This window comes from Ceratotherium simum, chromosome 29 (genome assembly GCF_057802395.1).
Source record: "Ceratotherium simum simum isolate JZ-2026a chromosome 29, ASM5780239v1, whole genome shotgun sequence".
Lineage (NCBI taxonomy): Eukaryota > Metazoa > Chordata > Mammalia > Perissodactyla > Rhinocerotidae > Ceratotherium > Ceratotherium simum.
The window spans coordinates 636,493-653,493 of NC_141928.1; the positions used below are offsets into that span (position 1 = coordinate 636,493).

General features: G+C 48.9%; 1 protein-coding gene across 3 annotated transcripts in view; it reads left to right on the forward strand.

Moving 5' to 3' along the window:
• The first annotated feature begins 83 nt into the window (after positions 1-83).
• The window catches only part of EXD3 (exonuclease 3'-5' domain containing 3), a 106,304-nt gene continuing 89,386 nt past the window's right edge, over positions 84-17,001 (forward strand). For all 3 annotated transcript variants that reach the window (XR_015548895.1, XM_087418689.1, XM_087418690.1), the window contains exons 1-2: positions 84-196; positions 12,167-15,747. The gene's annotated coding sequence lies outside the window, so the exon portion shown is untranslated. The remainder of the gene's footprint in view (positions 197-12,166; positions 15,748-17,001) is intronic.

The window sequence follows — 17,001 nt, forward strand, 5'->3', positions numbered from 1 at the left end:
CTAGCGGCCGGCCTGGCCACGCCCCCAGCTAGCGGCCGGCCCCTTCCTATCTGGCCCCGCCCCTCGAGGCTTCCGCCCGGAGCTGTGCGCGCGCCGGCCGCGTTGGGCTCCGTGCTCCGGGGAAAGCGGTCCGGGCCCGCTGCTGACGCCGCTGCCGCGGCCGGGCGAAGGTTCCGGGCGGACCCCGCCGGCTCAGGTGAGCGATCCCGGGCCGAGAGCGGCGGGCGCGGGATGGGCTGGGCAGAGAGGCTGCGGAGCGGGTGCGGCTCAGCCGCGCGCCCCTTCGTGGACGAGCGGCGGCCTGGCCGGCCTCGGCCCCGCTGTCGCCCCCGCCCGCCCGAAGCCCTGGCCCTCCTGCTGTGCGTCCTCGGGCCAGGCCCGCGGTCTGGGGTCGCCATGCCGGCAGCCGGCGCCGCAGGGGACACACCTGGGAGAGACCAGAGGGGCAGGTGGGCGCTTACCCCCAGGTGGGGGAACTGAGGTCCGGAGTGCGCGAGGCAGGTCGTGGTTGTCATCCTTGAAAATGAAATAGTTGTTGCACCCCGTGAGACCGATAGGGAAACTGACTAACGGGGCGGGCGCCCTGCAGGGGGCGCGCTCCCCCCAGCACGCCAGTCCCTCGATCCAAACAGGAAGTGCAACTACTTTACCGCTGAGGGAAGACTTCTCTTCCTGCCGGCAACGGCCCAGCCAATCAGAAACACCACAGCTCAGCCAGTCAGAAACGCCGCAGCCCAGCCAATGAGAAGCCGTTGCCATGCTGATCTGTTTCTCTCCCCCAATGGGCTTTCCTTTAGAGTAGCCCCGCCCTCTCCCCCGTTTCTCTATAAAAGCAGCTCCCTCTGTTCTCTGGAGTTCCCTCTGGTTTGCCATAGCAGGCATATCCGGGATTATAAGGGTTTTGGCTAATCCCGAATAAACTCATTTTGAGGATAAAGTAACAGGCAAATTTGCTTTTTAAGTTGACAACCAGCAAAATGAGTTCATTCACGAATGGCAGAGGAATTGCAATTAAGAAAATACCGACTGCGGTGAACCATAGGCAAGTCCAAAGAGCAAAAGGGAACCTCAGCTTTTATTAGGCTGTGGGAGGAAATTGAGGAGGGTTTTTGTTTTTTTGTGTGTGTGTGTGAGTAAGATCAGCCCTGAGCTAACATCCGTGCTAATCCTCCTCTTTTTGCTGAGGAAGACTGGCCCTGAGCTAACATCTATTGCCAATCCTCCTCCTTTTTTTTTCCCCAAAGCCCCAGTAGATAGTTGTATGTCATAGTTGCACATCTTTCTAGTTGCTGTATGTGGGACTTGGCCTCAGCATGGCCGGAGAAGCGGTGCGTCAGTGTGAGCCCAGGATCTGAACCTGGGCCACCAGTAGTGGAGCGTGAGCACTTAACTGCTAAGCCATGGGGCTGGCCCTCTTCTTTCTTCTTGCTGGCGATCGTTGGCCTTTAAAAAAACAAAACAGCCAGTTATTTTACCAGCAAAATGGGTTTATTGGGGCATAGCAGAGGAACTGCAGTCCTGGAGCAAGCTATGATGGAACCACAGGGAAACCCAGCAAGCAAAGGAGAGGAATGTTACTTTATAGTGAAAAAGGAGGGGGTTGGGAGGAGAGAGGATGAGCAGAAGTCCACTGGAGGAGAGCAGGAGTCTGAGGTTGTGATGGCTCCTCGTGGGCTGAGCTGCAGTGTTTTCCCATTGGCTGGGCTTGTTGCTGGGCGAGCAGAAAGTCTTCCTTCTTCCTGCTGGGGTAATAAAGTAGGTAACTTCCTGCCCAGAATTGTAAGTTGAGATGGTGGTGTGTGCCTGAGAGCTCCCCCTACAGGGCTTCCTGACTCCATTTTAAATGAGGTTTTCCCTTTATTAATTTTCACACTATGCAAATTGAGATGAGCGTCAGAGCTCTCCCATGGCTTCCTGACTCCACTTTCCTTATGTATTTTTCACATTTCCCCTTTTGATCAATCTTTCTCTGAAAGCATTTCTGATCAAGAGTCTGGTTATTTATTTATTTATCAAACTTCTTTTTCCTGTGTCCCTCATTGCCAGCAAAGACCTTTCCCGAGAGTCTTGTCCTATGTTGGGGAGGGCATGTGGTGGTTGGAAGCCATAGAGGCCACATTTGAACAGTAAGGAAGGCGGAAGGAGGGGCTCTCAGGCATTTTCTGCTTTTAAGTGTTGGAAATCATTTCGAAACTCTGGATTATCATCACTTTATTTGGTGCATCATTTCTGCAGAGAATCAACAGGCAATAAGTAGAAAACTTCAAAATGATTATGCAAAACAAAATTAAAAGCAATATGACAAATTCAGTTTGTATGATGGTTCTAAACTGTGACCCTAGACCTGAAGGTAACCAAATGAACAAGTCAAAAGACCACGGACAGTCAGGTGAGACTTGTAACCAATGAGCTTATTCTCTAATTTTATGTAGTTGAGTTTCTGCTTCCCCAGAGAATTTACCCCAGTGCAACAGGTAGTGTTTGCTATTGCATAAACACTTCCTTGTTCAACAGGTAAATAATCAAGAGCTGTTCTATTGTCTAGAAGCACTTTGGCTAAGGAATCAGGTGATCTTTGTGGGGCAGTTATTATCTTGGCAGCAGAATCTGCAAGTTCTCCTAATGTCAGAGAGAGATTTCTGATCATATGTTCATTGGCACGTAAACCAGCAGGAGGGAATAATGCTCTTCTCAGGGAGGAGGAGATAGAATCAGGTGTTTCTCCTGGGAGTTCTCTTTTGAGGTGACTGTGAAAGTTTAGTGGGGAGGACCAATGGGAGGCCTTGGATTTGTTCTGAAGAGACAATAGAACAGTAAATACAGCAAGAGCGCATTATCCTTTTATCCCCAGCTGTCAAGCCAATGAGTTGCCCAAGCATAGGGGCCATTGCTGAAGCCTTCACATATAAAAGAGTAGCCGGGAGTAAACGTAGAGCTTCCTCATAAGTATCAGCATTTATGAATCCACTGGTCAATATAGAGAACTTGGCGTCATTCAGCCAAGGCTCAAATACTGTATTATTATGTATCGGAAGACTACCCAAATACATGGGTCGGACGGCAAGCCTGCAAACGGTGTGGGTTATGCTGCTGCTTTGCAGTATCTTTTATATATTCGATGGGTCTAGTTTTCCCATTCCAGGGTTGGGTTAAATTGAAGCAAGGAATGGGGGCAAGCAGATTTAGAATTCTAACCTTATAAAAGAGGCATGCAGAGCAGTTTAGGCATGCAGTGGCATTTGGGATTCCAGTGAAATTACTTATGGGGTGAAGTAAGGGGTCACTGCTGTTGTGGACAGATTGAGGTTTCTGGTGACAAATTCAACAGTCGGAGAGGTTTTCCCCTTCTGCAGTGGATTGGGAAATGTGGATAAGAGTGTTCCCGTCTAAGGAGAAGAGGTAACAGTAGCAGTTTTGGCCATGGGATTTGGAGGCATGGCTATTGGTTTCCTTGAGAGCAGCGTTCTTAGTGGGAATATCGGTGAGGTGGTTCCCTTTAGCTTCCAGGGAGCCAAGTTTGGAATGCCCAGGGACCTTGATTATGGCCAGAGCAGCAGGCAAGAATATGGCATCTAATAATTCCTGAGTATAAGGGCTGTTTTTAATTTTGTCTCCGCTGGAAGTGAGGAAACCAGTGGTTTCCATAACATTGTGAAATTGTGAGCCACTCCAAAGGCATATCTACTGTCAGTGTAAATGTTGGCGATTTTGTCCTTGGCTAAAATGCAGGCCCAAGTAAGAGCGTATAATTCAGGCTGTTGGGCCAAAGTAGCCAAAGGCAAACGTGTTACCCTCGATGACTTCAAAAGGAGTTGCAATTGCATATCCAGCACAATATTTGCTGTTTTCACCTTTCAAATAAGAACCATCAGTGAACCATGAGAAATCAGCTTTATCCAAAGGAGTCTGTGATGTGTCAGAGTCCAACAGTCGTGAGGAGTATCGTCCGTAGAGGAAGGAAGCAGGGTGGTGGGGTTAAGACTATTACAGAGAGAAAGGGTTATGGGAGGAGCAGTCAGCAGGAGGATTTCATGGGAGGTGAGACGACCGGCTGAAAGGCATTGTGTATGGTGAGAGTTAAGAACAGCTTCAACAGCATGTACACAAAGACGGTTAAGGGGATCCCATCCTAGTTCCTCTGTGGCCTCAACCAGAAGGACAGTGGCAGGAATGGCTCTGAGGCAAGGGAGTATCCTCATGCCACAGGGTCTAGTTTTTGGCTATCATATTCTATGGGTCAATGGTGGTCCCCATGTTTTTGGGTGAATACCCAAGGGCATTCCCTTTCTTTTGGTACACAGAAAGGAAAAAAGGAAGTTGATAATCGGGATGTTCAAGGAGAGGGGGATTTATTAAGCTTTCTTTTAAGGTATTAAAAGCTAGGTCATCCTGATCTTCCCAAGTAATTGGGTCAGGTTTGATGGTTTTTAGTAGGGCATATAAAGTCTGGGCCATGAGAGAAAAATTTGGAATCCAGTTCTGACAATAGCTGGCCAGTCTGAGAAATCCTCACAATTGGTGTTTGGTTTTGGATTTTGGTAAGTTCAGGATGCCATGAAGCCTATCTGGATCTAAATGTAGCCCTTGATCTGAGATCAGGTGTTCTAAATAGTAAACTTAAGTTTGAACAAACTGCAGTTTTTCTTTGGAAACCTTGTATTCCTTTAAGGCTAAACGTTTTAACAGGTGGATGCTGTTCTCCTCTGAAGAGGCTTGGGAAAGGGAGCAGAGAAGTAAGTCAGGACCTCCAGGAAATTTTACCTCATCTCAATCACCTTTTTTTTTTTTTTTTCCGTGAGGGAGGTCAGCCCTGAGCTAACATCCGTGCTAATCCTCCTCTTTTTGCTGAGGAAGACCGGCTCTGAGCTAACATCTATTGCCAATCCTCCTCCTTTTTTTCTTCCCCAAAGCCCCAGTAGATAGTTGTATGTCATAGTTGCACATCCTTCTAGTTGCTGTATGTGGGACGCAGCCTCAGTACGGCCGGAGAAGCGGTGCGTCGGTGCACGCCCGGGATCTGAACCCAGGCTGCCAGTAGTGGGGCGTGCGCACTTAACCACTAAGCCACCGGGCCGGCCCTCAATCAGCTTTTAAGATGTGCAAGACTAAGAAGGACTTTCGTTAAAACCCTGGGTCATTACGGTCCAGGTATATTGTTGTCCTTCCCAAATGAAAGCAAAGAGATAGCGGCTGGCCTCATCCACAGGGATGCTAAAGAAGGCACTACGTAAATCAACCACCGGGAAAAATTTGCTTTCGGTGGGGATGGAGGCCAATAAAGTATGGGGATTAGGAACAGCAGGGCAATGAGGGATGACAGGATTCTTGATTGCTCAGAGGTCCTGGACAAATCTCCATCCTTGGCCCTTAGGTTTTCTCATAGATAAAATAGGGGCATTACAGGGACTAGTGCAGGGGATAATGGTGCCTTGGGCCTCGTGGCCTTCTATTATTGGCTTAATACCTTGGAGGGCCTCTTTATTTTTAGGATATTGATGGATTCTGGGGAGAGGCTTTGAGGGATCTATTTGGATCTTAGTAGGAGGTACACTGTGGATTCTGCCAATATCAGTTGAGGATTTTGCCCGTGAAGAAGGTGGTAGCTGATCCAACAAGACAACTAGTTAGTGTCCTTGGAATTAGCTCTAGTGCTGTCAGAGACGGAGCAAATAAAGGATGTTGAAGGGTCATTTGATTCACCTGGTTGACTATTTTGGTTGCTCCTGTCAAATTATAGAATTATTTCCCCCTTTTGGGAGAAAGAAATTCCAGCATGATATTTCCCTGAGAAATCTCAGCTCAATAAATGAATAAGGGCAGAGGAACTAAGGAGAAAAAGGTGGGTATCATTTAGAGGGCCTAAACAAAAGCAGATAGGTTTAGAGACAGGGACCTGTTGAGGTTTGTATGAGACCCCACTATCTGAACTGTTTCAGTTCTCCGAGGCAGGGGCTGTTTAATAACAGTGGAGTTGAGCACCGAGAGTGTAGCTCTAGTGTCAATAAGGACAGACAGAAATTCAGTCCCAATCTGGAGAATTGTTTCTCCAAGTTAGTTAAGAAGAAGGATTGGGGGGGCCGGCTCCGTGGCTTAGCGGTTAAGTGCGTGCGCTCTGATGCTGGCGGCCCGGGTTCGGATCCCGGGCGCGCCCCAGGGCACCGCTTCTCCGTCCAACGCGAGGCCGAGTCCCACGTGCAGCAACTGGAAGGATGTGAACCTATGACATACAGCTATCTACTCGCGCTTTGGGGGGAAAAAAAATGAATAAATAAAATCTTTAAAAAAAAAAAAAAAAAAAAAAAAAAGAAGAAGGATTGGGAAAAGCCCCTGTGATTCCTCGGAGTCCCATTATTGGGAAGCGGGAGGATGTTGAAAGGATCAGCCAGAGGGCTGAAGATGTTTGGAGCATTTCAGCTTATAACAGTTCCTTTTCCAGTGTCCCAGCTTCTTGCAATAATGGCAGAGGCCAGGAGGGTTTTGATTTTGTTTAGAGGTCTCCATTTGTTGTAGTGGGAAATTAAGGATCTTAGTGGTCTTCCTTTTAGTTGCATCCTCTAGGGTGCAGGCGAGCTGATTTGATATATTAACTGAATTTGGAGTGGACATAGTTCCATTCCATCCTGATCCTTTTAACTAGAAGAGAAAGATCCTGGTTCAGCACGTTATAAACATGGAGTTTATGGCTATCCAAGTGGATTCAACATCTAAAGGAACACCAGAATTTTCCTTAAAAACAATCTGAAGTTGATTATAATAGTCATGAACAGGTTCATCAAGTTTATGCATGCAAGCCTGAATTTTGTTCCAATCAACAGGCTTAGGAAAAGCTTTTGTAATTGTTTGATGAAGTTCTCTGGCAGTTGTTCAGGCATCCTGCCAAAAATTAGAAGTCTGTTTTTCTAAATCCCTTTCAGGATTTTCCCACTGGGCAGTTTTCACCCAATGTTGGGTGTGACCTTCACTGACAAGCATGTGGATTAATTGACATAAATCTGAGAAATCGGGTTCAGAAGTTTGAATAACTATGTTAAATTCTTCAGCAAATCTATGAAGATCCTCAGTTACTTTAGGAAAGTCTTTGACTATGGCTCATAGTTCAGCCTTAGTCCAGGGAGCATAAGAAATCAAGGGTTTAGCAGTCGGAACTTCAGAGGGCTTAACTTTAAAGGGGCAGGTTCTGATAGGGTCAGAGGAGGAGGGAGTGGGGAGAGGGTCAGAGAAAAAGGGAAGTTCAGTGAGGGGATGAGAATGGGGGAGTGGAGGGTATAGAGGAGGTAGGGACAGCTTGGAAAGGAAAGAGGAAGATGGCAGAGGCAGAGCCTGAGCACAAGGTGGCTGCTGCATATCCAGAGACAAAGAAGACGGGGAGGGAAGATGAGGCCCCAGAAACCATTTTGACGTCTTTCAATTGTTTGTTCACCTCAGTTAATTTAGAAATGGTATGTTGTAAAGAGGCGGTTTTAGAGTCTTGCATATGTTTGGAAGACTCCAGGTACCAATTAAAATAGGTATCCTTTTCAATTTGTTTAATTTTAGAGCTGCGGTCTTCTAATTTAGTTCTGAGAAAAGCAAGTTTGGGGAGATTATAAGGTCCCCTAATGGCCATTGGAGTTCTAAACTATCTTTGATTAAGTTGCTCCATTTAGTTAAAATTGTACATGAGGAGGGACCGTAGGTGTTAAACATAAAGCCGGCTGGGGTCCCTCAAGGAGGGCTGCCCTTAGAGCATTTAGATGACTGGGATCCCATTTCTCAGAGGTTTTCCTGAAAGCAAGAGAAAAATTCCTAAATAATGTCAACTTAAAAGGCAAATTCAGGGGCCTGCCCAGTGGCATAGCGGTTAAGTCTGTGCGCTTCGCCTCAGTGGCCTGGGGTTTGCAGGTTCGGATCCCGGGTGTGGACCGACACACCACTTGTCAAGCCACGCTGTGACAGCGTCCCATGTAGAGGAAGATGGGCCCGGATGTTAGCCCAGGGCCCATCTTCCTCAGCAAAAAGAGGAGGATTGGCAACAGATGTTAGCTCCGGGCTGATCTTCCTCACAAAAAAAACAAAAAACAAAAAAAGGCAAATTCACCAGTTATTTCCCCCTCAAAATGAATTTATTCAGGAATAGCCAAAAGAATAGCAATTCGGGATGTGCCTGATATGGCAAACCAGAGGCAAATCCACAGAACAAAGGAGGGAGCTGCTTTTGTAGAGAAAAACTGGGGAGATGGAGGGGATGTTCTAAAGGAGAGCGGGCTGGGAGAGAGAAACAGATCTGGGTGGCAATGGCCTCTCATTGGCAGAGCTGCAGGGCCTCTCATTGGCTGAGCTGCGGCGTTTCTCATTGGCTGAGCTGTGGCGTTTCTGATTGGCTGAGCTGCGGCGTTTCTGATTGGCTGAGCTGTGGCGTTTCTGATTGGCTAGGCTGTTGCCGGGTGGGGAGAGAAGTCTTCCCTCAGTAGTAAGTAGTTGTACTTCCTGTTTGGAGTGATTGACACGTGTGATGGGGCGAGAGCACCCCCTGCAGGCCTTCTCCGTCCAGTTTAGTTGAGGTTTTTGCTATTAATTTCCACAATAGCCTGATTCCAAAGGAATTACTCTGAAATACTAGCTTGCTTCCAGTAAGAAAACAAAGGAGTACTCACCAAAAGGACAATGCCTTCACAAAAAATAAAAACAGATCCTAAATAAAGTCAGAGAGCTCAAAACCCAAAGAGAGCAGAGCTTGGATCCGGGAGAGACTTACCCTCAAACTCTAGGGTCGGCAAGAAAGCAGTGAGGCCAGTGGGCTCTGTGGGGTACCAGCACCTGTTTGCTCTCCAGCCTTGGAGTTGTTGTGGGTCTTCTCTGGATCCTACTTCTGATCACCAAGTAATGTCATCCTCAAAAATAAAATAGTTGTTTTACAAAAAAAATGAGTTTATTCAGCAATGGCAGAGGAATTGCAGTTCAGGAAATACAGGCTATGGAGAACCATAGGCAAGTCTGAAGAGAAAAATGGAAGGTCAGCTTTTATTAGGTTTTGGGAGGAAATTGAGGAGGGTTGTGTTGAACAAAAAAGTTTATTGGAGGAGAACAGATCAGAGTGGCAGCTTTTCATTGGCTGCAAGCTGTGGACATTCTTACTGAGGTATGCAGAATCTTCTTTCCTCCTTCGGACTGTGCAAATGCAGATGAGTGTTGTATGCCTGAGAGCTCTCCCTCATGGCTTCCCAACTTCATGTTGGAATCAAGTTTCCTTATCCATTTTTCACTCGGTAATGCCCCAGTGTTAACACAAATCATGACTACAGAAGAACCACACAACTGTAATGCAGACAGTGAAGATACTGAAATTGTTAGATTTTGTTTACCTTGGTTCAGTCATCAATTTAAATGGAGACTGCGGCCGAGAAATCAAGAGAAGACAGACTTGAGAGGGCAGCAGTGGAAGAATTAGGAAAGCTCATCACTTCTCTCTCAGGGGTAATTTTTCCACGAGTAGTTGTAAATTGGCTGTGTCCACGGGAGGAGGTGAGTTCAGAGTCTGCTTACACCGCCATCTTGACGTCTCTCCACACCCTGGTATTCCCAGTTATGGTGTAGGGGTGCAAAAACTGGACAGTGAAGAAGGCTGACAGGAAAAACATGGATTCATTTGAAATATGATGTTGGAGGAGAGCCCTGCGGATACCCTGTCAGAACTAAGGGAGCTGATTCCCGTGAAGTGCGTGGAAGGTGCCTGGGCCCCCGAGGATCCTGCTTCCTCACCATCAGGAACTCAGTCTCCCCAGCTGCTGGCTGGAGGTGGGCGGGTGCCCCCGGCTCCTCTCCTTCCCGAATTCCCTGTGAGGAGGCTCACGTCTCAGAACACACCTCCCCCTCCCCCATCCTCCCCAGTTTCCCAACAGCATTTGCCCGGGGTCACTGTCACCCCTGCAGCTCTGGCTTGTCCTGTAGGGGAGTTCTGCTCTCTCAGCCACCACCCCCTACACTATCCCTCCGTCCCTCCATGGGCTCCTCATCGCCAACAGCTGCAGCCCCCCACCCCCACCCTGTTCTTGCAGCTCAAGGCCTCCACCCCACGATCCCTCACCCACTGGGGCCTCCAGTCCATGGTCCCTTCCTCTGGGCTGGAGGAGCCCGCCCATGCTGACCGGTCTCTGTCCATCTTGACCACGAGCCTCAGGTGGGTCATGAGGAGCCCGGTGGGCTCACACACTCCTCCCATGGCTGAGATCCTTCCCCGTCCTCTCTCCTTAGCCCTACTCCACCCCAATCCTGCCTCCCAGCCCAGGACCTGTCCCTCTGCTTCCCGGAGAAGATGGAAGCAACTGGAAGGGGACCCCCCAGTCTCTGCACCCACAGACCTGCCTCCCCCCTGAGACTGTCCCTGCTCCTGCAAGGGCCCCACCTGTGCCCTGACCCTGCCCCCACTGGTATCCCCAAGGTATCTCGGGGGTCCTCCTCTCTCCTGGCATTATTTCCCCTCACTATAGGGTGAGCCCATCAACATTACAATTGTACTGTTATTCTTCCCATCTTAAACCAAAAACTCCCCCGAAACCAAAAACCTGACACCTCACACTAATTCTTTGCTCTCCTTTGCAGCAAAACTCCTTAAAAGAGTTGTCAATACTTAATGTCTCCAGTCCCTTTCCAGTACTTTTTAGAAATTGATATTATTCACATATCATAAAATTCACGTTTTTTTTTTTTTTTTGCTAAGGAAGATTCACCCTGAGCTAACATCCGCTGCCAATCCTCTTTTTGCGTGTGAGCTGCCGCCACAGCATGGCCACTGACAGATGAGTGGTGTAGGTCCATGCCCAGGAACCGAACCCGGGCTGCCAAAGGAGAGTGCACCAAACTTAACCACTAGGCCGTCAGGGCTAGTGCACTTTTAAAATGTACAATTCAGTGTTTTTGTCATATTCACAGAGTCGTTCAACTACTACACTAGTTCCTGGACATTTCGTTGCCCGTTACAGTCACTCCCCACCCCAGCTCCTGGCAGCTGCTGGTCCAGTCTCTATGGATTTGCCTCTTATGGACGTTTCATATAAATGGAATCATGAAACACGTGGACTTTGTGTCTGGCTTCCTCACTCAGCATCCTTGTCACTAAGCCCGGTGGTGGCACTGGGCATGGCCCGTCTGCCCTCAGTGCCTGGCCTCCAGAACACGACCTTCTCTGGGTCTCCTCTGCCTCCAGACCCCCCATTCTGCCTCCCCTGGGCTGTGTCCTGGGGCCTCTCCTCTAGGCACCCACTTCCCAGTGGTCCCATTGTTTGAATTACCGTCTGGGTGTCCGCTGTACCCACTATTTCATCAGCTTTTCTATTTCCATAATGAAAAGATGAAAAAAGTACCATCCCTATGCCTGCCACTGTACACAAATTTTTATTGCAGCTCTAGTCACAATAGGCAAAAACTAGAAACAACTAGATGTTCTTCAGCGGGTGAGTCGTTAAACAGACTGTGCATCCACACCGTGGGAGACCGCTCAGCAGTAAAAGGGATTAATGATGGACGCAGCAGTGATGTGGGTGGACCTCAAGGGAATATGCTGAGTGGAAAAAGCCGATCCTAAAAGGTTACGTACTTTATGATTTCATTTATGTAACATTCTTGAAGCGACATATAAATGGAGATCAGGTTGGTGGTTGCTGGGGGTCAGTAACAGATTAATAACTTGGGGAGCTATAAAAGAGCAACATGAGGGGTCCTGTGGGGATGGAATGTTCTGGATCTTGACTGAATCAATGTCGGTATCCTGGTTGTGATCTTGACTGTAGTTTTCGAGATGGTCATTCATTTGCTCGTTCATTTCAAGACAGTAATGTCTTGAAAACCGGCTAAAGGGTATATGGGGTGTCACTTTATTATTTCTTACAAGTGCATGTGTATCCACAATTATCTCAAAATAGAATGTTTATTTATTTTTTTCCTGAGGGAGATTGGTCCTGAGCTAACATCTGTGCCAATCTTCCTTTATTTTGTGTGTGGGGCACTGCCACAGCATGGCTTGATGAGCGGTGCATAGGTCTGTGCCCGGGATCCGAACCTGCGAACCCCAGGCTGCCAAAGCGGAGTGGGTGAACTTGACTGCTACACCACTGGGCCAGCCCCAAAATGTTTAATATTTTTTTTTTAAAGTTTTAAGAAGGTCTCAATTACAGGTTTTTCTATTTTACAGATATCCTGAAAGTTGGAGTGATTAAATGACTTCTAAGATTCTTCCAGCTCTAACATTCCATAGTTTAAATGTTTAAAACGACTTACATATACTTGAGCTGAAATCTGTTCCCCAGTAGATGCTGAAGTGTCCGGAACGGCTGTGACACACTAAGTCCTAAGCCGACCTTCGTAAGGAAGCTGCGTGGCGCCCCTCCCCAAAGGGGACCACCTGCAGTTGCCTGCAGCATCAAAGACAGACTTCCCAGGCTCCAGCCTGAATCAGGCCTCTTCATGTCCTGCTTTATGTGGGCAGACCTGCTAATGTTGTTTGGATCATACAATTCCTACATCAGTAGAAGAGTCCAGAAAAGGGAACTATTTCTCAGGTGAGAACATGACCAGAGGTCAGCCTGGCGCTGGAACTTACTTCCAGAGGAACTCGATAATTCTCTGTGGTTGATTCTCGAGCACAGATGTCAATCGAGTGGTCAGGAATGGGGTATTTGATTATTGATTGTAGCCCAATACAAGGAAATTTTTGTTTTTTGTTTGAACATTGAGCACTTTCCAAGAAAAAATAAAATGCCACATAAGATTTTTCTCTCAGGAAATAAAAATGGCCTTGGATGTGATTTAGACACTTGCCGACCAAGATCAGCTCTGTGAGGCCTGGCTCTACCCTGGGCTGCATCTGCCCTACAGGTTCATAGAGCGCCTCCCAATTCAGGGCACTTGATGTCAGCTGCGTCTCCCTGGAGGGCTCATCGAGGGGGAACCCGCTGTTGGGCTCCCTGCCCAGGACTCACGTCTCCCAAGCCCACCACTTCAGCCTGTTTCCAGGCTGCTGACCATCTACTCCTTAGCTGAGGCCCTTGCCCCCTAGGGAAATCTTAGAGAAGAAAAGCAGGGATGACGAGGAACGGGAGCGTTCTGACAGGCGTAGTGTGCTCTCCTCCAGCCAACAAAGACAGCCTGCGTGTCAGGAAGCCATGCAGACAAAAGAGGCTCAAGATTAATCTCCTTTGAGGTTCAGAGTTGAAAGGAGAATATAAAACAGGGCAATTTTTTTTTTTCTGCTGAAGAAGATTCTCCCTGAGCTGACATCTGTTGCCAGTCTTCCTCTATTTCGTGTGTGGGACACCACCCCAGCATGGCCACTGACGAGTGGTGTAGGTCTGTGCCCGGAAACCAAACCCGGGCTGCTGAAGCGGAGTGCGCCGAACTTAACCACTAGGCCACCAGGGCTGGCCCTAAAACAAGGAAATTTTCAGTTCACTCCAGCAGGACTCCGTGGCGGTCAGGGCTTCGTCCTCCGGGAAGTAGGTGTGCTGGTGTCATTTGGACCTGGAGCAGCACCATCTGTCTTTGCTCTCAAGACATAAACCCACGTCCCTTTCACTCGCCTGCAGTTTCACACGAAACAATCTGCTGCTGGCCTCTGAGCCGGTTTCTACTCACAGGCCTTCAAAGTGGGCGTCTGTGCTGGGATTGGAAAGCTGGACCCGAGACAAGGACACAGCCATGTGCCGTCCCGCATCACGGCCACTCTGAGGGCCAGGGCCTGCCCCGCGCTGTGTGCTGCTGTCCGCAGGGAGAAGTGAGACAGAGAGCGAGGGGTGGAAACTTAGAGCAAACTGACAGTGCAGTGTTATGTCTGATGAGTCTGGTGATGCAAAAATAGAGCCTGTAAAAAAAAGAAGAGTGTGTCCAGAAGTGAACGAATGAGCAAATGCATTACACCCAGGAACATCCGGGCGCGATTCCTGACATCCGAGGATAAGGGGCCAGTCTGAGGAGCTTCCAGAGGGAGAAGGCGGGTCATTTACAAAGGAAGGAGGCCCAGGCCAGCAGCAGCTCTGGATGTCGGAAGGAAGAGGAACATCTATGGACTATTACGAGAAAAAGGCAAATCCAGGATGCCTGTATTTAACTGAAAAGCATTCGTCTGTGGTGGGGAAGGAAACCATGCCCCCAAAAAGTCAAAAACAAACAGAAACCAAAAGGAAGAAGAGGGGGTTAATAAAGAGAAAAGCTTAATTAAATAAGTAATTAAATCAGAAAGTATAAAACTAATAAAACCAAAAACGAGTTCTTTGAAAAGACCAGTGAAATAAACTTGTGACAAGACTAATTAAGAAAAAACAAGAGAGAAGTGAAAAAAATAATAACATTAATGAAAGGAGAGAACCACAGATGTAAACAAGATCTGTAGTGTACACACATTATTATAATGTGAAAACCTCCCCAAGAAATTGGGTGACTTCCTAGCAGTACCGTCTATCAAAACGGACCTAAGAAGAAACAGAACTGGAGCAGGCGATAAGCATCAGAGACCAAACAGGTTAAGAAAGTTCCTGCCGCGCAGGCGCCAGACCTGCACAGGTGAGTCCTTGCGGCCGTGCAACTGCACCGTCTTGGACGTGGGTCCCCGGCCCCAGGCAAGCCTCGAGACGACGGAGCCCCCGCCTCGTCCTGACTGCAACTCCCAGAGACCCTGAGCCAGGACCACTTGGCCCAGCTGCTCCTGATTCATGACCTTGGACACCGCAAGACAATAAATGGTGGTGGTGGTTCTGAGCCGCTCAGTTTGGGGCAGTTCATTGGGCAGTGATAGGTAACTGATAAGACGGTAAAGCTGTCTGGCATTACCATGAGGGCAGAGCTGGAGCCGGGTTCCCGGGAGACTGTGCTCTGCTGCAGAGAGCACCTGGTGCCCGCTGGCCGGGAGTGGCCGCCTGGTGCACATCCCATCCTGGCGGCTGGGGCTGGGGGGAGTGAGCAGGTGCAGCCATCTCCTTTCTGAAGCTGATCCCATCATAGTTTAACTTCTAAAAATAACATTTCTGGGTTTTTTTTCATGAATACAAAGCAGAGTGTGTTCATTGTATAATATTTAGAAAATACAGAAAATAAAAGAACATATAGAGATGTGGTGGTCTGTGCCCCCCCAGGCACGTGCGGGTCAGAGGCCCAGCTGGTCCTTGTGCACACATTCTGTTCAGTTTTGAGAAAGGGCCCCAGCACACACTGCAGCATAGCCACTTTCATTAAATACAGCTTTATGCCATACTGTGAGGAATTTTTCCATGATATTAAATATTTCTGTAAAATTTGTTTTTAAAATTTTTTTTTTGGTGAGGAGGATTGGCCCCGAGCTAACATCTGTTGCCAGTCTTCCTCTATTTTGTATGTGGGACGCTGCCACAGCATGGCTTGATGAGTGGTGTGTAGGTCGGTGCCTGGGATCCGAACCTGTGAACCCTGGACCACTGAAGTGGAGTGCACGAGCTTAACTACATGCCAGCGGACCGGGCCCCTGAAATGTGCTTTTTTTTTTTTTGTGAGGAAGATCAGCCGTGAACTAACATCCATGCCAATCCTCTTTTTGCTGAGGAAGACTGGCCCTAGGCTAACATCCCTGCCCATCTTCCTCCACTTTATATAGGACGCCGCCACAGCATGGCTTGCCAAGCAGCGCGTCGGTGCGCGCCCAGGATCCGAACCGGCGAACCCCGGGCCACCGCAGCGGAGCACGCACACTCAACCGCTTGCGCCACCGGCTGGCCCCGAGTTGTTCACTTTAAAAGGGTAAATTTTATGGTATGTGAATTATATCTCAAACCTATAAAAATCACCAAGATGTACGCACAAACATTTAATTCCGTTTGAAAACCAGGTGAAATAGCTTTCAAGTGAGTGCTATTTAACTGAAGAGGCTTGAGCGGCCCGTTTGCATTTGCAGGGGTCCGGGCTGTGCACCCCCATGTCCCTGGGGATCTGGGCTGGTGACCCCGTCCCCACCTGCGTTTGGAATTTGGGGACAGCAGAGTGAATTTCCCCAATGCCGTTGTGAGGATCCGTGGCCGTGTGGTCCAGGCTGTCTGCTTGTCCTGCTCCGTGGGTCTGGGCAGGCCCGGTGCAGACAAGTGGAGCTTTGGAGAGGCCTGGGCATCTCGGGTCGGGGAGGCAGCCAGGGCCTCCGGGGCCACTCTTCTGTCGGTCAGCCACGTTTGTCTTTCAAGGCCAGTGCGTCCAGCAGAAATATGTGAACCACAGGTGTGATTTTAAATTTTCTAGTAGACACACTAAAAATATAAAAAGAAATGGAAAATTAATTTTACTAATATATTTTATTTAGTCCCAGTATACCCAAAATATTGCCATTCTCACATGTAATCCCTATTGAAAAAAATCAGTACTGAAACGTTTTATGCTGTCTGTTATCCCGTGTGCGTTTTGTGCTTATAGCAGCGTCAGATGACCTGTCGGATGCGGGGGGCAGCAGTGCGAGGGCTGGGCGGGGATGGGGGCTCCAGGCCTCCCCTGTCGGGTGACGGCTTCTGGGGCTCCGAGGCTGGCGCTGACCGACCACATTCTAGCCTGGCTCCACCGTGTTCTTGCCACATGTCCTGTCGGTAACGTGGGGGGTGGCCACTGTCCATGGGGCCCGTGAGGGCTGGGCAAGGCGTGGACAGCCCTAGCGAGGAGTCATACTCTCAGAAGGGTTCATGGTGCACGGGGCAGTGAGGCTGCTCCGGGAGGTGAGGTCTGGGGACCGCCAGCCCTCCCTTGTCACCCGCTCTACGGCCCTTCGATGAAGGGCACAGGACCACCTGGAGGGGGCACATGCAGCCAGCGCCCCCATACTTGTGGAAAATGTTGACCTTAAAAATAAAACAGCCAGGGGGCCGGCCCGGTGGCGTAGGGGTTAAGTTCGCGTGTTCTGCTTCGGTGGCCTGGGGTTTGCCGGTTTGAATCCTGGGCTCAGACCCACTCACCGCTCATCAAGCCATGCTGAGGTGGCGTCCCACATAGAAGAGCTACAACTCTACAACTGTGATACACGACTATGCA